This window comes from Stegastes partitus, unplaced genomic scaffold (genome assembly GCF_000690725.1).
Source record: "Stegastes partitus isolate 25-593 unplaced genomic scaffold, Stegastes_partitus-1.0.2 Scaffold1509, whole genome shotgun sequence".
Lineage (NCBI taxonomy): Eukaryota > Metazoa > Chordata > Actinopteri > Pomacentridae > Stegastes > Stegastes partitus.
Window position 1 is genome coordinate 136,184 of NW_007579240.1, and position 21,802 is coordinate 157,985.

The 21,802-nt window shown below is 39.8% G+C and overlaps 1 protein-coding gene across 2 annotated transcripts in view; it reads right to left on the bottom strand.

Moving 5' to 3' along the window:
• The window catches only part of sox13 (SRY-box transcription factor 13), a 58,874-nt gene extending 40,523 nt beyond the window's left edge, over nt 1–18,351 (bottom strand). For both annotated transcript variants that reach the window (XM_008300197.1, XM_008300196.1), the window contains exon 1: nt 18,076–18,351. The gene's annotated coding sequence lies outside the window, so the exon portion shown is untranslated. The remainder of the gene's footprint in view (nt 1–18,075) is intronic.
• Between the last annotated feature and the right edge of the window lie 3,451 nt (nt 18,352–21,802).

Genomic DNA, 21,802 nt, shown 5'->3' on the forward strand with positions numbered 1-21,802 from the left:
AATCAAATGTTCTCCCTCTATTGACACTTTGAGGACAAAAGTCAAGATGTACATTAATTCAGTGACCTTTGCTTCTTCTTAATGGTCGTCATATTGTTTTTTGCTTTATAACAAATCTTTTTTTTTCTGTATTATTCATACTGTCTTGTGTTTCCATTCATTATTGTTCACTACTATCCCCTGCTGTAAGGTTAATTCTCCTGACAAAGCAGACAGGGAGGGGTTGGATGAAGGAGAAAGCCTCTGCCTTGTGATAAAACTCATCTACTCTTCTTTCAGCACTAACAGAACAGGAAGGTTATACTTCCCATGACAAAGGAATCACTTCGCATAAAACATTCAGTTACCTGACAAGTTGTAACATGTAAAACCCAACATTTCTGCCCTGGAGGTTTGGCAATGCAAATCCTTTCTGTTGTTCTTCCTTTCTTTGCTTTTTTCTTTTCTTCCTTTGTTCCCTTGTTCTTTCTGTCACTGTGTTTTGTTTTGTTTTTTTCTTTTGTGCCTAGCCCCTCCTGTCAAAAGAAGCTTGTTGGGTTTATAATGTCCTCATGGCTTACCAACTAGTGCCTGGGGCAGAAGAGCAAAAGCTGCACAATAGATAGAGAGTGCCAAGAGCCAATCTTAGTAGTTAAGAACAGCAGATTGAGGTGTTAGACATCTAAAGAAGCTTACCTGGTGATAAAGAAATAATAGTAGTCTTATTGTCAACACTAAGAGCCACATCTGTTATGGCGGAAGGTTCACTGCACGGACATGTTAATGACAGAAAACTTCGACATGACTCAAGCTGGCTTGAAAAACAGTAATCTCTAAATAAACAACAACAAAAAAAAGCATACAAAAAAAAAAAACAGCAACACAATGAACACCCTGATCTTAGCAAATTCCCACAGCCAGCTCCATCACACTTCATCCCTGAATGAGAATCAATTGCAGGAAATTTTCTCACATACTTCATAATTGTTCCTAACAGAGTTCTCAAAGCAAGTTTCCAACCTGCTGTGCATTCACATTATTAAACCCAACGTATAAACGTGTTATATGTCATAAAATGTTTGGGAAAATGTTTCACAGTTAGCAGTGTTTGCTTATGGATGTTAAAATCAATTAAAGAGTTCTGTACCAACTAGATCCAGTCTGATCCCGGTGCTTGGCTCAGGCTTATCACAGCAAGAACGCCAGAAAATGTAAACGTCCCTGGAGTCTATCCAAGCTGACTTAGGGTGAAGGCAGGGGACACCCTGGACAGGTCACCAGTCTGTCACAGGGCTACACTTAGAGACAGACAACCAAGCACACTCACATTCACACCTACGGACAATTTAGAATCAACATGTTTTTGGACTGTGGGAGGAAACTGGAAAACCTGGAGAGAACCCACGCTTCACGGGGAGAACATGCAGAAAGATCCCGGTGTCATCACTAGGACGCGAACCAGCGACCTTCTTGCTGCGCGGCAACAGTGCTAACCACTGTTCCACTGCGCCCCATGGCTAAATGTGTTAAGTTTAAACTTTGACAACGAAAAAAATATTTGTTGACAACCTGTTTTTAAAAATGAAAAAGAAGCTAAAACCAAATAAAAAATGTATGTTTTAAAATAAGAAATTGGATGAACTTCTCTACATTTTTAACAACAAATAAACACTAAACAAATATGTTCAAGAAGCACAAATGGACAAACAAACTAATCACTGCGTTGACGGAAATCAAGGACTTTCCCCCAGTATTTCTTTAGTTCTGTAGATTTATTTGATCTTTTGTACAATCATTAGTCTTACCTAGCCAGCCCTAGTCAGTGTGCCAGAGTTCAGAAATGAGAGCATCATTTGGATTAACTAAGGGGAGGTTACCTGCTGTACCACTGCAGAGCAGAGGGACATGGACACTGAGCCGTTTCCATTAACCTTGCCATAGATGAGAATAACACCTGTAGCCATGGTAACTGTACACAAAGATGGCGACGGCTGTAGCCAGAAGTGCTTAGATAGAAGAAAAAAAAAAAAAACAGAAAAACATGAAAAATATCAGTGGCAGTAACTAGAATAAATAAAGTAATGACTACAATTTGACGAAAACAGGTGTCAGAACTGAAACCGGGCATCTCCACTGCAAAGCCAAGACACATCAGGCATAAAGTAAAGATCTTTGAAGTCAAAACAGACCCAAAAAATTTAAAATCTATCATATTTATAGCATTTCAGTTGACAAAGAGCCTCCCTTTTTGGAGACCACCAAACAAAAAAAACTCCTCACACTTTAAACTCCTATTTAAAAAAAAAAAAATTATTTCCTGATAGATGTCGTTAAGACAGCCACATGCACACACACACACCACAACACACACACACACACACAACTCTTCAACAAAGCTTCCTTAGGTTGCTGACTGGGCCTCATTAGAGGATGAGCTCTCAGGATTGGAGATACAAAAGCCTCACTCTCTTCTTTTTTCCTCTTGGCCTTTTGATGTCAAGGGTACTGAACCATAGTGCATAGTCCAAGGAATAAGCTCATCAGCAATACACATGCAGCTTTCTCTCTTTTTTTTTTTTATCTTGCACTGAATATGTGTGCGTGTACATGTGTGTACGTGTGTGTGTGTGTGTTGGGAAGTGAACACAGTAAGCTACAAGCATGATAAGATGTTGTTGTTCTGTGGTTCCTGGTTGCTGGTCAGTTCTTCACACAAAGAGCAGTGTTGGGAACTCCAGCACTGCGATTGAGTGATAGAGACATCACAAAGACTACATTTTACTCCCTTTTTTCTCTTGGAGTTCAGGGGCTGCCCCTCAGAGGCCCCACTGCACACACACACACACACACACACACACACACACACACACACACACACACACAATTAGTTTGCTATAACATTTAAACACTTTTCCTGTGTGATGACAGCGCCTCTGTTGCTGATGAAAAGTTCATTTTTGGGGGAAAAAAAGGGGGAAATGTCATACATCAGCAGTAATTTTTAAACCAAGTTGTCTTTTGAGGTGAATAAGGCCACACCCTGTGTAAAGGAAAAATGACTTTCCTTATTTGGAGTTAACCTTATAGAGAAGATATTGAAGCCTGATTGACCTCCTTAGGTAAATGTAGTGCTTGTAGCAGATGTGCGCTCTGTATCTCATAGATTCTTGACCTCACGTAAACCTCATTGTAGGAGGACAGGCAGGCACTCCCTGCACCTCTCAAGGCCAGATTATACCCAGGTGCTGACTTATCTTTGTTTCCCTTTCTCCCATAAATCTGGATGTGGCTCCCACTGAAGGTGGATATAAGACTAAAGGTGTGAGAGGGATCTTCAGAATTGATGCTGTTCTGTTGGTGCCACTTCTCCTGATCAGTAAACCTTATGTCAGCCGAAGCCATCTGAGTCTCCGGTGTGTCTCTCTGTGTCGAGTTCCTCATCCTACATCAACCTCTTCCAGAATTTCCACACACGTCCTAAAAGTGAGCAGTGACGGTCACCTGTTATGTGGAGAAGAGGAGGACGACAGCAGGATCTGCAGACCTGTAGTGTGGCAACAAGAAATTAAAAGTCCTTTTCAGACATGGGATCCGTAGCATTGACGGCTTCATCAGTCCGCTCAAATGTTGGCATTGTGCCTTTCAGAAATAGGTCACTTCTCTGTTAATGTTGCTGATGGTTTCCCTCGTACCAAACAGAGCTGTGGTAGGCAATAGATATTTGTCATTTACACAAGTTTATCAATTCACCAAGTGATGCATAATGCACAAAAATGCAATAAGAAACAAAAGATCAAATCTAAACAGTAGCTTATTACAGTGTTCAAAATCATTTTCTTTGTAGTTTATTTGGTATTTCCTAAACCTAAAGCTCATGTGTGATGATACGACTACTTTACCAAGAGTAAAAGAACCGTGTGACTTGCTGTTAGATCCTGATCAGTTCTGTCTCCATGTTGGGGATTATTTATAATTAGAACTAATTAATGACGTAACTGCTATTGTTTTGTGCAAAAATGTGTAGAACTCTTTTGTGTTGGAAGAGCTCATATGGATCCTGCTGCTACCTAATGACATATTTGATTGATGTCATGACCTATTTGGGAAAAGCTGGAGAGTCAAACCATCAGCTGGAAGAAGCCCAACTCAGTTACCACTCATATGATTGAGGTATTCTGTGCATTAGTGTCAAGTAAGTGTCTTTCATAATAGGTAGATAGTCAGCTATCATAACACAGATGTTTACACTGTCATTGTCTGGCACAGCAGTTTGATTCTTTTACAACTTTTACAACATCCAGAGACCAATTATTCCAGCTATAAAACCTTAAAGGGAAGTGCTGTAGCACACCACAGGACCAACGATTGCTTTTAAAGAGAAACCTTGAGCTTCACTTGAGAAAAAAAAAAAAAAAAAAAAAAAAAAAACTTTAATAGCATAATTATTTTTTTCCCCCTTAACAAACAAGGAGATATTTACAATTAAAAAGATTAAAGTTATTTGAATCAAAAAATACATGAGTTTTTTTCAACAAGTTTGCTGTGTATATATTTAATGAATTCAGTTAAATAATTATTTAACTCCATGCATGATAAATTAATTGATGATTCTAAATTGGTTATATGTGCACAGTGAAGTTAATGCATGTATACTATACTCAACTAAACCAGGGTTACAAATGCTAATAATCAATCAGTGATTGGTTAAAATATTGATTTAATCGATTGTGAGGTAATTAGGTATAGACAGGCGGATTTAATACATTTTTAAAAATCTGAGTATCAGTTTAGATCAGTTGAGAAACAGAAAATACTAATTTAATTAATAACTCATACAGTATTTTTTTTAACTTCAAGCAAACTAACTGATTATATATCAGTTTAGTTACTCGGTTAAATTTCCTGCATTGAACAAAGACCAAATAAATTATGTTTGAATTGAGTTCAGTTTTTTAGATAGACTGCTCAATAGTTTCATATACAATCATTCCGATGCGCTACAGCTAACGCTAGCTGGTGATTTAAACATATTCATCTAAATAATAATGCATTAATGCCTCATCAATCACAACAAATCTCACTTGTGTACATTGGCTGCTTTAAACAGTGACACCACTACTGTGATCTTGGCCTGGTGATACTTGCAGCACCTACCCCTGTTATTTCCATAGATTTTCTCACATTTCCATTGAATCTGGATAACGGATCTGATCGGCACAACACATGTTCACCCAAACTGTAGTCTTCTGCGTGACTGCTGCATTCTTTTTATTTCCTTCCAGCGATATTATGTATCTGCTTACAAGGACAGATGACACACAGCATATGACTCACTTCAGATTACTCTCAATCAGTAAGATTTTAATTTGTTGTCAGGAGATCAGGGTCGACTATTATATTTAAATACAGTTCCTTGTAGGCTGCAGCCTTTTTCATAACCATAGGATGAGGCAATCATTGTTTTAATCTCTGGGTGTTTCTCATAAAGTAACCATAGCTTAGGCACTTATTAAACAGCCCAGCCAGGTCTATTTAAGGATGAAATTATTGCTAATCACTAACAGTCATTAAAGGAATCGCTTTAAATTAGCATCCTAGTCGTGGTGTGTGGATGTTGGTAGTGGAATCTGAGTCACAGAGCCAATCATCCCACCTTGACTTATTCCTAACATATGACTTTCATTCTTTTTTCTCTGTGTTCTACTGGGTGACACTGTGAATGGCTGTGGTTTCTGTCCTGGGCATTTTCTGAATTTCTACAAAACTGATAAGCATCAACTTTGTGCTTCTCTTTTATCCAATCATCCAGTCAATCATAACCCAAACCAACACTAGTAAGTATTCACACCATAGCCCTAAGGCTTCACATGCCACAGTGACATGCTCACAGCTAGTGCTTGTATCCACAGCCAATGACAGCTACGGGACATGACATAAGATGCATTTACAAAGTACAGTAACATGCAATTCTATTGACCAGCTATCAATTAAAATTATACTAGTCAATGCAAAATGATCTTTGACAAAGTGCAATAGGAATATAATTTGAAGGGCAGCTCTGTCACACGGAGCAGTAAATGCAAAGCAGAAAGAAAAGATACATTTGTATCTATATTCAATCATCATCATCATCAATACCACCTTTGTATTTTAGCGGCTTGCGTAATAGAAGCGCACACATATGACTGTGCAAGAAAAAGGATTTGGAGAACCGCGTCCAGCAGTTTTCCCAGTCAGGTGTGTAACCTGAGGTAAGAGGACAGGTTGAAGTTGACAGTCTCTCCAGCCAGCAGCTGCTACGTTGCTCTAATGAGGTGCGTTCAGGTTCAGGCTGCTTGAGATTTTCACAAAAATTTGCGTTTTAGTGTCAAGAAAACAAAAGTACAAATTTAGCTGTAGCAGCACTTCGACCACTTTGTAAACGACTTCTCACATACAGTTAACAAAACACAGCAACACAACACAATGAAGCGCTGCAAACTTTCAGAACTGCTGTGATGCAGGCTGGACTTTCTTTTCAGCAGTTAAGTGTTTTCACTGTATTATTATAATAACTGCTTTATTGTGTACCTCTGCATTGTGTGTTTGGAATATTGCAATATCTATGTGCTGGAAGCATTTGTTGACCTTGAATTTGTTGCAGTGACAAACTCAAAACACTGACACTAGACCAGCCATCGAGACCAGACAGAAAATACTTGATCAAATATCAGCACGCAGCTACTAGACAACAACATTCCTTGAGATTCTCAAAGGTAGCATTCAACTTCTAGGGACATTAGCATTGCAGCTAAGGTGTTGCTTAACAGCACAAACAGCAAATTGTAGAGTGGTAGTTACCACGCAGACCAATGCTGAACACGCATTTGTTCTCAAGAAGGTGGTTCTCATCTGTCAGAGGACAAAAGCGGCTACAAAGATAGATTGCTTCATGTTATCGGTGACAGTCCACATAATCCACATGCAAACGCAAATGTATGGAAATATCAACAAAATAAAAGAGTGTCCTTTCACAGTGCAGCGTAAAGGCAAAAGTACAGCCTAAAGTATTCAGCCAGTGAATTAAGAGCAAAAGAATTTAAAAGCTGGATTTTATTTATGTTGTATGTCAGTGTCTGTGCTACTGTTTTATTGCTCCGCTCGTCTTCTCCTTCGTCGCTGTGTCTGTTCCACTCCACTGTGCGTGTGCGTATGTCTGTTTCCAGACACGTGTTTGTGTGCTCCACACTCGCTACCACTCATGCATGGAGACAGAAATAAAAACAGACATGGAGCCGAGTGGAACAAACAATCAGCAGAGCAAAGAACAGACAGGTGAAGTGAAGGTAACATTACTGAACTTGTCAACAACTCCTTACAGCCATTCAGTGTGTTTTACAATTTAGCATGGCCTAATGTAAATGGCTGGATTATTTTTTGTTGGCTCTCGTGAACTCAACCGTTCTGGTTGCAAATGAATCATGACGGGAGCGAGGAGGTGTGGCTGATGTGCCTGTTTGTTTTGCTCTGAGATGCTTGTGCACCAGCACTGTCCAGTGGTTCTGGATGTTACATACAGACCTTCAGGTTCTTCTTTTTACTTGCTGTATGTTCAAGTGTTCATTCAAATTTGTGATTGACTGATGCTATAAAAAATGGGACTTTCATCATAACTGACTGCTGTGGATGACAGGTGCTGTGAATAAAGACCTCTGCTCAGGATTTGTACAGTACAGTGATAAAGGACTCTTTTTTTTAATCAACTATGTGATTTAACGTCTCCACAAAGTGAGTTGTGTTGCAATAAACTGCACTATTTGTTACTCTGAAAGATCAGGGGAATCTTAGCTGGTTTCGTTTTTTGGTAAGTTACGTTTGTGTTTTTGAAGGTTAACTTTGCAAGTTAACACAAATGTTATAACCTGCAAGCAATGAGCACAACACATCTACAGAAAAAAGGTAAATGCCATGTAGCAAGCAAACTAGACAACTACCATTTGATCAAGACAGGCATAGAGAACTCCGATGGAGGTGTGCTCCTCTCCTGTTGTAAATAGTCTTAATCACTGGAAGCAGTCTGTGGGTATAAGCCTGCCACTTAACTCTACATTACATGACCTTCTTCTCTCCTTCTGAATTAATACTCCACTACAGCGATCCTCTATGAAAATGTTTTACGGGAAAAAAAAAAAGAAAATGGAGGTAAAGGACAATAGGTTGTTTACATCTTATATTTCTGTACTTCCTTTGTTACAGTCAGAAATGAGATACTTTCATATGACAGATCTTATGTGACTGTACGTCTACATTAACAATGATCAACAACATACAAATATCATATGTTGTGCTTGAATCCTGCTCAGTCCACTTCACAAGACTGGCTCCCACCCTCTCTCTCTCTCTCTCTCTCTCTCTCTCTCTCTCTCAAAAGCTTTCTAAATAAGATGTATAAATAGGCTGAAGACATAACTGCGTCCTTCACAAAGCCACAGAGTAGAGAGAAAAGAGAGAAGAACAGGACTCCGGCTGTAGTCACAGCCTCATTCTTCTTCTTTTCAGAAGCACAGGTTAAAAAGCAGCCATTTTTCTTTTCATGCCTCCCTTCCTCTCATCCCTCTTTCTCTCTCTTTCTCTCCCTTGCGTTCTCCGAAACAGGTCACCTATTGTGGCGGCGAGCGAAAGGCTACTGTGGCATTTATCAGAGGGGAGAAGGAGCGGGTGGGGGAGAAGACAAAACACACTCCCACTAAAGAGATACAACAAGAGAAATGGAAGAAAAGATGTGTATGAAGGCCACTTTTTTCTCCTCTTCCTTCAGAAAGCCATCCAACCCCTACTCCTTCCCACCCCCTGCTCCTTTAGGCTAGCTCAGACAAAGGCGAGCGACTTGCACAATGTGCTCTCTCCTTTAGCCCAGCACACTTTATATCCTCACTCCATTTACTGCTGCTGCTTGAGAGCACCCACATGTGCATAACGCATGTGTTTGTTGGTGTGTGTTTTCAGGAGTCATGGTGGTCCTGGTGGGGGTGTCTATATTTGCTGAGGGTCTTATAGACCAAGGGGCCAGGGCTCCGAGGCGTTACCATGGAAACGCCTTTGAGCAGTAGGAGCACAACAGGTGATTCTGTTCGTCTCAGCATTGACAAACCAAAGGAGGTCTTTGCTCTGTGTGTGTGTGTGTGTGTGTGTGTGAGATATATATATATATATGTATTTAACTAGGTGTGTGTCTGTGTGCGTGCATGTGTGTCTCCCAACTAAAGCTGCTTATTCAAGAGACAACGGCACTAACCAGCTCCAATAAGCTGGAGATCATGTCTGAAGGTGCTCGCTGCCTACCACAATGACATGCTGTCTGTTTTCACATGTAGTCCCGGGCCTCAGAACCTGACTATACAGCAAATACATGTGGGGAATGTCTGAAAATAGGAAAGCACAGGAGGACCATTGGCAGGGGGAAAAAAGAGTATGCTCCACTGATTTTCATGTCAGGGCCTATAGAGCAGCCCACTCACACTGCAACGCCAATTTACAAAGCAAATAGAGAGATGAAAGCGGGAAAAAGAACAGTAAAGAACTGCCAGAGATTATAAAGTTGACATATGTGCAGTATGTAAAGCAACTATAATTGTATGTTTACCATCATTATGTATCATGACGATGTCAAAACAATGTGACAGCGTGGTGAATGTCCCTCTCCCCTCAGCACCACACAGCCGAGAGTGACAGTTTGTGGTGAACATGGTGGAGCATTTAGCAGCTAAAAAGCCAAATATTTCAACAAGGCTTTCAAATGTAACAGCAAAATACGTTGTCCATGCCTTCAAGAGCAACACAGATTGTTTGACAATCTGATGGCATAGTGGAATAATGTGCATCACCGTTAAACCCTAAAGCTTGATGGTTTAAAAAATTAGAATAATAAAAAAACATAAATAAATAATTGCATTTGTCTCTCTCATGAGGTCACAGCAAGACTTGAAGAACTCCTGTTAATCAAAATTCTTAATTAAAAGTAAATCACAGCCTTTGAACAGCAAGTCAGTAAATGCTGATGCTGTTTAAATATATATATACATATATATAAATTGCAACTCTAATTGATTTGATAAAAGGTGGGATGCAACAAACATTATGCCGTACTCAGAAACTTTCTCAAAGTGGTGAAAGGTTGTTTTTTATTACCAGAGACATTCAGGGTGGAAAGATTTAACCCTATTCAGGACTTTCATGTTTCCATACATAGAAGGTCTTTCGGGGTCCATTGGACCCCAAGAAAGAATATGTGCAAAATATTTGTTGGTATCCATTATAGACTTTTATACTATGTTGAATTAATTTTCTGATAAGTCGATGTATTTTTAGATCCTAATGCATGACGAATGTCCCTCTTTTATAGAATTAAAAAAAATATATCTTCAAAAATAAAAAAACAACAATACCTGTCACCTAAACCAAATGACCTGGGGTCCAAAAGACCCCCAAAGTCCTGAATAGAGTGAATAAAACAGCGTTGTGGTGTAATCACTTTGGCTATGGACGGGTTAGATTCACTAGAAAATGTTTAAATGCTTTCATGTTTCAAAAAACAATTATTACCAGTGATCCACTGGAAATGGTGGCATTCTGGTGGCACATGTGCTGTAAAGAGAGATATAGTGTTTATGGAAGTATTCCGGCCTTACAAATACTTAAGAGTTTAAGAATTGTGCAACTTCTATTTATAAAAATGTGAACATTTTCGTCAGGCACCTTAACTTACCAGAGTAATGCCACACAATCTCACAGTTTCACAAAGTCACCACTGGTTTCATTAGTACTGATTAAAATAATATTAAAAGGCTCTCACAGAAAGATGTGAGAGAGGAAATGAAACAGACGAGACGATGAAACATTCAGGTAGTGTGCAAAGTATGTAAAGAAAGCAAGAGGAAAGTTTATCAGTACAAAATATTACATAGATATGATCACATACATTAAGGTAACACAGAATAAAACTGATGAACGACAACTTGTGCAGGAAGTGTCGGCTGTCACAGCGACAGGAATCACTTTACAGTGTATAAGGGAAGGTTCTCTAATCAGATCATTCTAAAGTGTAGAAAACGCTGAGTAAATGATGTCTGCTGTAGGACAGATCACAGGTGCCAAGTGTCTCAAAATCTGTCTTTTCAATTATTATGGTTGGTGTAATAACAGCCTAAAGGATCTTCTTAATGTATTAGAAAACAATTAAAGATCCAGATCTGAAAGAATCAACCGATGCAACGGTGGCTCAGCATCATATTCGTGTATGCTTCACTTCATCTAATAAAAATGGACTCCAAGAGCGTGAATGCTTGTGCAATCACTTATTTTACGTTTTATATTAAAATGAATTAATGAATCTGTTTTCGCTTTAACATGAAAGAAGAAGAATCTTCTTTTGGAATTTCTCATTAAATAGTCCAGTTAAATTGATTAGGATTCCACGCTGAAAGGCAACAAAAGAGGAAAACATGAATACTCTTAAAGGCACCATTGCAAAAGAAATCATGCAGACTGCGAGGAAGCTGCTAATTCTTTTCTTAAGTAGCTGCTAGGCAGGAAATATGCAAATGTGTTACATGGTGACGTTAATAAGAGACGGAAGACAATATTGGACTTGAAGTGTTTCAGGCGGCTATGAAACTGTGTTTTCTGTGGAAGAGAAAAACTCTCTCTGGCATGGACGTAGGCTTTCATAACTTTGCATATAAAAAATGCGACAAAACACACTGAAGGAAGTAGTAAAACCCGATATGCATATTATCGCCTCTAAATACTATTTCCTACATTGTCACATCCCTCATTTTGAAATAAAATAGCTTTTCAAAACAGTTCACCCTGCTCTGGGTTCTGCATGGACTTCACTTCAGCCAATGGTGAACCCCAGACACGTGAAAAGCGCTAAAACGTGGAAAGAAACTATTTTCTGCAGAGTGAGAGCAGCAAACATAGCAAGTATAAAAACAAGTGTTCAGTACAGACATGTAGGATGACAGTGAACATGGCTTCACCGCTGCCACAACATCTATTATCTCAACTTGGTTTTGGATTCAGTAAAATACACATTATGTTGTGTACAGCTGCTGTTTGTTTTCCTGGTAATTTTATAGGATTGATGCTTGTCTTTCAAATCAAGGTGTTGAGGATACATGCGAGGATAATTTATCTCGCTGCACAGGACATGAACGTGAGCGTTTGATTATCACAAAGTGTTCATATTCAGTAGGAGAAATGTAGAAAACTGCTGTTGTGGTCTCTCAGATTGTTTGGAGACATGTTTAACTTTAGAGGTATAAAACATATAAACACACCACAAATGATAGGTCACGGTGCTATAAAAAAGATGATGAAGTAGAGGAGAGTTGGCCTGTTTTATATGTGCCACATACAATACAAACATTAAAGTCAAACAAGCAACCTACTGATACAAAGCGGCCACATAATGACCTACTGTTGCTTTAGATTTAGGTAATTTTGAAAGGAAATGCAAATCATGCCAGTCGGTTGCTGTGGGGCAAACAAACGGCCTCTGGTCATTTGCAAATGACACTCTGCACACATGCAAACACACATAACAAACAGGTATAGAGTTTTGTGTTTAAAAAAAAAAAAAGTTAAATTAACGTTTCACATGAAAACAGGACCGTTTCATTTACATGACTTCCCCAGAGGGAAGTCATGTAAATGATCCAGGAAGCTGCTATGTTTTTATTTGTGCGTGCAGACTTATATCAATGGAGTGTTTGTGAATTATTTCGAAACAAACATGCGTTGGAAAAAACGATCACAACAAGTTAGCGAGAGGTCGAGCTTTAGCCGTGGGTAAAAAGAAGACCTCTGTTTGGAGCATTTCTCTGATGACGAATCAAATATCTTAACGCTAAGAAAGTAGCAAAAAGAACCGAGACATATTAAAATAATGTTTGTTGCGTGATCAGCGGAGTATTCATTTTATTTCTTTACCAAACAATCATCTCTTGATTCCACTTTTATCATGACCAGCGCAATGCAAAATCTGGTTATTAGTTGTTCATTCATTTTTGATTTGTAGGTTTTAAATGAATAGGCTAAAAAAAAAAAACTTCGTAAACCTGCTCATTCATGTCCTGTATGCCAAACAATATGAGGCGCCTATGTGACTAGCATTACTGGAACCGTGAGAGACCCGGCAAACTGTAGCTGTGGTGCTTAAACCTCACACGTACTTCCCTCTCAGCTCTACATTTAGTGAAACACACCTTAGTCTTGTAGGAGCTTGTATTTTGACATTGTTTGCCGAATGAACACACGTGCATTCAACACAGGCATGTACACACACAGGAGAAGTTGAAAACCTTTTGTTACAGGTTAAAAACTGTTCACAAGTAGCATGAGAAATGCAGCACAGAGCTCAAGAATCCCTCCATTCTTTGGCTTTAAAAACTGAATTACAGTTGTTGAAAAGTAGCCGACTGTGGCTGAAAGCACAGGTTTTACTCCTGCACTATTAGCGTATTATTATGAGCTTATGACAGCATTTACGGACGAGTGAATGCACATTCAGAGCACAGCTGGCGGTATGTAAATGAACAGCGTGCACAGGACACAATGAGCTCATCTATTTATTTAAAACCCCTGTTTAATCTTACGCTTTCACAGAAAAGACACCTAAATAAATGAGTACTACTTTACTGCGTGTCCACACACACACACACACACACACACACACACACATTATCAGATGCTTTCACACTGCATCTGCCTCAAATACAAAAAAACATGAAAAGCAAGATACTACAAGATGTTTAACCTTGTGATCAGGGACACAACTCAGTTAAGAAGACAGTAAAGCAGGAATCTTACCTTAAAGATGTGTGTAGATGCCAACAGCTTTGTGTGTGTGTGTGCAGCTGCTGTTGTCTCTGCATGTGCACGAGCTACTGTGTGTCTCTTTCTGTGTGTTTCCTATGTTTTTCTCTCTCTGGCAAGGCAACGGTTGGACAGGGTCTTGAAAAAGTCTCGTGAAAAATGATGAGAGATGCTAAAATGAGGCAGGAGCAACCACAGAACCTTTAACTTTCCTACAAACACGTCAACTGTAACAGCTTCTCCTGGAACATTTAACATCTCTGACTGGAATTACTGACAGTTCTTGCCCTGACTTCTTGAAAGAAACGAATACAAGGGGCACTTTGGCACTTAAAAGACATAAAGTTTCCCTTAACAGGTAGGTGGAGGCAAGTGGAGGTAGTGATTCTAATTTTCACAATGTAGTACATTTGTTTTTTTCTTTTTTGTGGGGTGGCCCGGTGTGCAGTGGTTAGCACCGTCGCCTTACAGCTAGAAGAGCCTTGGTTCAAATCCTGGCCTGGTGTCTTTCTGCATGGAGTTTGCATGTTCTCTCTGTGCAGCGTGGGTTCTCTCCGGGTTCTCGAGCTTCCTCCCACACAGTCCAAAAACATGTTGAGGTTAATTGGTGATTCTAAATTGTCTGTAAGTGTGAATGTGAGTGTGCTTGGTTGTCTGTCTCTAAGTGTAGCCCTGTGATAGACTGGTGACCTGTCCCTAAGTCAGCTGGGACAGGCTCCAGCCCCTCTGCCATCCTACAGAGGATTAATAACGTATAGATAATTGATAGATGAACATTTTTTTTTTTATGTAAAATTGAAAACTGTCCAACCTAATGCCTCAGAATTCAATTAGATGTCTTTAAAGGTGATGTTTTGGCCATCTAACAGCCCAAAACTGGACCAAATCCTCAAATTAGAGGAGAAAGAACAGTGACTAACACGACAGCGTAACATGATCATGTTATCATGATAGGATTCAGTCACTGCATATTGTTTAGTAGCTGTTACATAAGCACTGAAAAAGAATAAATTGCACAATATAGATGATTCAAAGTGTAGATGCTGACCAGTCTGAAGTTTCACAAACCTGGCTGTAAGTCAGGTGTCTTAACACGACCATCAGATATGACATGTGGATAAAACTGTCGCCTGCCATCGTGTTTATCTTTCAGACAGCCAACTGAATGTTTTAACGTTTTCACTTCTCGTAATTCTTCCGATGAAGACAATGCAGCGGGCAGGTTTTCTCACAAGAACACAAGTCTTTTTCCGAACCCAACATTGTTCAGTGTGATTGGCTGGGCCTCACACTGTTCTAAAGGACAGTCTGAGGAATACACACACACACACACACACCTATTCATACACACATACAGACACACCATTATTCTCCATTGTGGTGTTTCTCTGTAGACTCCTGGTTCAATAGGATTCCGAGAACAATGCCCAGAGGATATAGGAGGTCAGGAGGAGAGAGGGGAAAAACCTTTGTCTACTCTGCTGCCTTTATGAAGACATCAGATGTATAAGAAATGATACACACACACATTGTTACTTCCACACACACGTAAACAGGCTATTAAGACTGCAAAGCAACAAATCCAAGTGTAGTGCGAATAGAAAAAAAAATGTTAGAAATAATGAATGACTAGACGCACGGATACTTAAAAAACGATGTAGTCTTGTTTACAATATTGAAATTCTGTGGAGTGCATTATAGGGATTATGATATGGTGGCCTAGGATCTGCATTGGATTAGTTTGTTACAGTCCTTGTTATGCCTTCCAGTGTTACCCTTATAGCCTAACTGATGGAGGACGTTTGAGTTTAATTGATATAGAATAGAATGCTTTATTGTCATCAAACATGGTGCATGACGACATTTAAAAACCATAGACACAAAGAACAAAAAACTATTTTGATAACAGTAACTTCATTTTTTATCATACTGTGACCAAGATACACATAAATCACACATTGTACAGTGCACTGGTAAAATAAAAGGTAGCACTGCATGACTATATGGCCAAAATAATAGTCCCCATTGTTTTAATAAATACCACGATTATTATTCCCAATTATTCTTTTATATTTTTAGGGACACTCTTTGAAACTCTTTAAATTACTTTCACACTGAAACAGAGCACTGCTTTCACTTCCATGTCTGTCCATCAAAATCAAACCCTAAATAGTGAAAGAATTATCAATACTTAGTTACGTAAAAATTCATGGACAGATGTTTTTTTTATTTTTTATTTTACGGGCAAGTCATCAGAAAGAAGATGCGTCCTCGCTGGTTGACATGTTTGTTTTAGAAAACAGCCACAACTTGCAAAAAATCTTTTTTCATACAGATTGTTGGAAAAGTCTTTGAAGATTTTAGAAATACCTACGAAGCAGCATAACAAAGCAATATTTTTAACTTCTGGGTTTTTAAAGTTTCCTAAATATTAAGCATAAAGACCAATTGCAGGCTTAGGTGTGGCTCAAAGTATGGCTATATTAAAGTAACCCAAATATGAGTTGAAATTAGCTTCATTCATTTGTGGTTAATCTGTGATTATTTTCCATAAATAACTGATTTATCACTTGGTCTGTAAAACACCCAACACAACATCCTGGAGTCCAAAATGACATCCACAGGTGTTTTTTTTAGTCCTGACAACAGTCTAGAAACAACAACTATTACATCTCCAGGTATGTAAGACCAAGAAAAGCAACAAACTCACGTTACAGAGCCCTGAATTAGCACAAATTATGCATCATTGCACACTTTCCCCTTTTTATCTAAAGCAGCCAGCGGTATGATCTCTATAATAAACTCCAACAGTGTTCCAGTGTTGAAATAAAAAATAAAAATATTTTTTTTTGTAATGTTACAGAACGACTTCATTCTAATTCACAATATTAATTCTTAGCTAGTTTTAGATGTGTCAGTATATTAATTTAAAGGGCACTTTCTGGCCAGCCAGAAACGAGGGTCTCCTATTGCAGTCACTTGTGAAAGCACTCAGGCCAACTGACGGAGACAGAGGAGTGAGCATATGGTTCACCTTTCTCCCTACATGAACCCATTCACCTGGGAAAACCAAACTCCAAACAAGACGGCAGGGGTTAAGGGTGAAATGCCAGACCACTCCTTGAGATTATTTTCTGTGCATGTGTGTGTGACAGAGGGGAGAGCTACGTAGTGCACAGTACAGTGTGGTGTCAGCAGTCATACATCTGCGCTGCTCCGTCCTGTTGTCCCTATATGGTAGAGAGATTGAAGAGCGTCATGGGTGTGTGTGCAAGCTGAAGGATTTGGAGATGCTGCATTGCTGTCCCTGAAACTAACCAAGAGAATAAAGAAAAGAAAAAGAAAAGAAAAAGAAAAGAGCGGTGGTAGCAGCTGGGAGTGTGACGATGGGACTAAAGAGCAAAAGACATAAAACAGGAAACCAAGAGGAACAAAAGTCAGGGACTCCCCGCTGATGGACAGCTTTGTAGGCAGCCAGCCACGGTAAAGATGAACGCACATGCTCCTTCCACACCATCGTACAACTTCAGGACTCAGTATAAGGCCCGCCGTCGCATACTCAGTGATTCCAAGTTCACCTCTGCATTGCTCCCAAAACTACATACTGTTTGACACTTTGCATATTTCAGACTCTTTCCACATATTAGGGAGCCCTGGACCCTCTGGAGCGATGCATCATTTTGAAACTTGATCATCTTTACAGTATTCACTGGCAAACTTCAGCACATCAGCAAACAGGGAAAGAAAAAAAAAACAAAGGGTGTTGAAGCCTTTGCTAAAATGTTGGTGCCTGCACCTATTCTTAGTGAACCTGCTGGCATCTGCTCATTTGCATCTATCAACAGAACTGACATCATCACAGTCACCATCATCGTTTTCCCATCACTAGATAACTGTGGCAGAGCAGAGAACGGCAGCATTCACACCTTCTCTCACAAATTCAGAGGAAAAAATACAGATGAAGAGGTGAAAAGGGAAATGAAATTACTGGATGAGGGCACGGGAGACACCTTGACCCAAGTCCGATTAAAACAACATTTTTAGAAGCTGGAAGATCTCTGATGAGGTGGAATTTTACTGACTGTCGGTAACACCATACCTGAAATTCAAAAGTTTTCAAAGCGAATGTTGCGTAACATTGACTTCAAATTTGAGTAGATGTGCACAATTTACAACTGTCCGATTACAGCAGCAAGGCTTCAAATATATTTGAAGAGTGATTATCAAGTCTCCACTCACCAGTACGGTGCGCCCCGCGCTCTCCACCAGAGAAAAAAACTTCCGTCCTCCTCCTTCTCTCACGCTTTACGTGCGCAGCACAGTGTTTTGGGACAGAACCTCCTCGCTGCGTTTCCGGACTTATGCTCCCGGTCCTTCAGAGTGGAGAAAGCCGGTTGTTGTTGTTGATGGTGGTAATGTGGGGTAGGACACGGGGAGGGGGAGAGGGATACTGCAGCGGTGCGTAAATGTTTTGGAGACGGAGAGCATACGCTCACTCTCTCACTCACTCCCGGTGACTTTCTATCTACTCGTGTGGGTTTACAACTCTCACCGTCCCTGGCGCCCTGCAGTTCACCTCCCTCTTAAAGGGAGAGAGACTGATTTCCAGGTGGTGACGGCGGAGACAGACAGAGACATGGAGACAGAAAACGAGAGATGGAGAGAAACCACAACAAGCACCGTGTCGAGCGAGGGAGAGAGACGATCATCTGTCAGTCCCATATTTATACAGAAACTGTCCAGATGTTGATGACTGTCTATTCCTTCACAGTCCCATATCGAATGCAACATCTGCTAACTGTAAGGTCAACACACACAGTACAGTTTGTATGTGTTTGGTCAAGGAGATGTAGTCCAATATTATTTGTCACTATTGACCACTTATTTAATTAGTAGTTTAGCCTTTAAAATACACACACACACACATACAAACACACACACACACACACACACACACACATAAAAGGCTCCTTTTAAAGTAGTTTAGCCTTTAATATATATGTGTGTATATATATATATAACATTTTAAAAAAAGAGACAAGAAAAATCTAAAGTAAAATTAATTAATTAAAAAAACAACATTACTAAAAGTGGCTTTCAGACATCTTAGGGACTGCAAAAATTAACACATGAGGGAGAGATTCTCTTGATTCTCTCTGTCTAGATCTGTAGGTACATATATATATATATATGGTGGGATGTGATTAAAAAATGGATCTAATTAATTAGAGGCTTTGTGATTCAGTCATCACATTCTTTATCAAACAGCAATATTTGACAAGTTTTTCAATTCAAATACATTTTGGTTGACGACTGAGTCAATGAATAGGCATATACCTGAACTCATACCCCTGGTGCATACAGCTACAGTCGTGAAGAAAAGTTTACATACACTTGTAAAGTCATGTAAAGTTGTGTTAAACAAATTCTCCTAGTAGCACGGCCTCTTACCTTCTTGTGAGTGATTCCGATTGACTTCTCTGAGCCAATTTAAAAAGGACCCATTTGATCCACTCATTTGACTCAGCCACAAACACAACAAATTGGAAAGTCTAAGGAACTGAGTAGAGATCTGAAGAAGCCAATATTTGATTTGAACATGTCAGGAAAGTCACTTTTGGCCATTTAAATATGCTTTAGATCCCAAAATCAACTGTGCAAACTATTGTTTGTAAGTATAAATTGCATGGCACAGTTGTGTCAGTGCCACGATCAGGACGAAAACACAGAGAACACAAGTCAGGATGGCCAACAGTCAACCAAGAGTCCACAAAAAGCAGGTCTGCAATGAGTTAGAAGCTGCTGGAGCACAACTATCAGTGTCCACATTCAAGTGTGTTTTACATTGCCATGGGCTGAGAGGCAGCTGTGAGAAGAAGGAAGCTCTTCCTCTAGAAGTGGCATCTTAAAGCTCGACTGAAGTTTGCTGGTGATCACATGGACATAAAACGGCATTCTGCGCAAAAGTTCTGTGGTCAGCAGAAATGAAAATTGAGCGATTTGGCCACAATGGCCAGCAATATGTTTGGGGTACGTAAGGTGAGGCCCTTAACCTCCAGGACACCAAACCTACCATCATGCATGGTGGTGGTGGGGGCATTATGCTCTGGTGCTGTTTGGTGCCAGGGAAACTGGTGTTTTACACAAAGTAAATAGCATAACAAAAAAAAGAGGACTCCCTCCACATTATTCAGGAAAGTCTAAAATCCTCAGTCAAAAGGTTGAGTCTTGAGTGTTCCAACAAGATTGTGACCCCAAAATTCTGACAAAACCCCATCAACAATATGTGGACTGTGATCAAGAAACAAGTCTGTGTCAGGAAGCCAGTAGATTTAGTTTAAGTTTAATTTAATTTAAGTTTGTACCAATTCTATCAAGAGGTCAAAGACGCAACCAGAAGCTTGTCAGAAGTTTGTGGATGGCTAACAAAAGCCCCCAATTGAGGTGGAAATGACCAAAGGAAATCTAACCAAATATTAAAATTGCTCTATACATGTTTTGTACACAGCAGAAGATCTATAATAAATCACATGAAGGAACTATTGTTCTTTCATAGATGGATGATTGTTTTTTTGTGATTCATGTGTTTCAATCATTCCATCATAGAATATTAAAGGGAGTTGGAGTCACAGGAAACTGACTGCCATAATAAAGACGGTCCTTACAAATATAGGTAAACTTATGTTCCCAACTGTATATGTTATTTACATATTCATATGATCCACTGTTCTGTAGCTGACAGATGAGGAGCTAGATTTAAATTTTGACCTGAATTTCTTAAACTATCTGAAATGATAAAGACATTGCCTCAGATTCTTCATCTGGTTGTCAGTGTGTTTGATCCACGACAGATCCTCAGAGATGTACACTTCCAGGTACTTAAAGCTGAACACCATCTCTACAAATGATCCGTTTACACTCAGTGGCATGTAACAACTCTGCTGGCTTCTCCAAATGTCCACAGCTCCTTGGTTTTGCTGATGTCCAGCAATAGGTTATTAGTCTGAACCTCCTCTGTGTACATCCGTTAGTCATTGTTACTGATACAGCTCACCACCACCATGTTATCTGCAAATTTCACAATGTTGTTGGAGTTGTTCGTAGCCACACAGTCATGCATGTATAGAGAGAAGAGCAGAGGGCTGAGGACACACCACTGAGGGGCTTTGGTGTTCAAGGTGCAGGACTGGAGATGTGTTTGCCCACCTGGACCACTAAGGTTCTAGAGGACAGGAAATCCATGTAGGGACCACACACTGATTCAAGGAGAGGTTGAGCAGAGTTGTGTGCACTGAAGCTAGCAGGTCGGTGCAGGACTCTTCCAGGAATACCACTTGGACTGGCTGTTCTTCTGATTTTCACTCTCCTCAGTGTCCTCCTCACTTTGTGCTCTGAAACAGTATGAACATGATAATTCAAGTACTTGAATCTGCGTTAGCATTCATTTTCAACCATGCAGTGTTGGCACTCACCAAAATGTGGGCTCTCCTCCTGTAGTTCACAAGCTTTATGAGTCACTTGTTGAAACTGTACATCCATGTTGTCCCTGTACCTATGCTTAGCATCCTTTGCTGTTCATCTCAGCTTGTATGATGACACTTTGTCTTTCTCCATATCTGATGAGGCTGAAGTTGTAAGCAGCAGAGTGTGCAGTCAGATTGGTGCGAATAGATTTATTGACCCAGGGTTTCTGGACCAGAAGAATACAAACCATCACCATGGGAACTATATCATTCACCTGCTTGGCTTTGAAGCCTTTCACCACTTCTGTAAACTCATTCAACATCCCCAGTGCTAGACTGGAACATATCCTCAGTCGACATCACTCAGAACGTCCTGCAACATACTTCTGATCGGTCACACCGGCAGCTTACCTGCCTCATTGTAACCCCTTCCTCCTGTGCCATTCTTTGCTTATATCTTGGCACAAGGAAAATGGTGGCATGGTCCGATTTGCCAAGTAAAG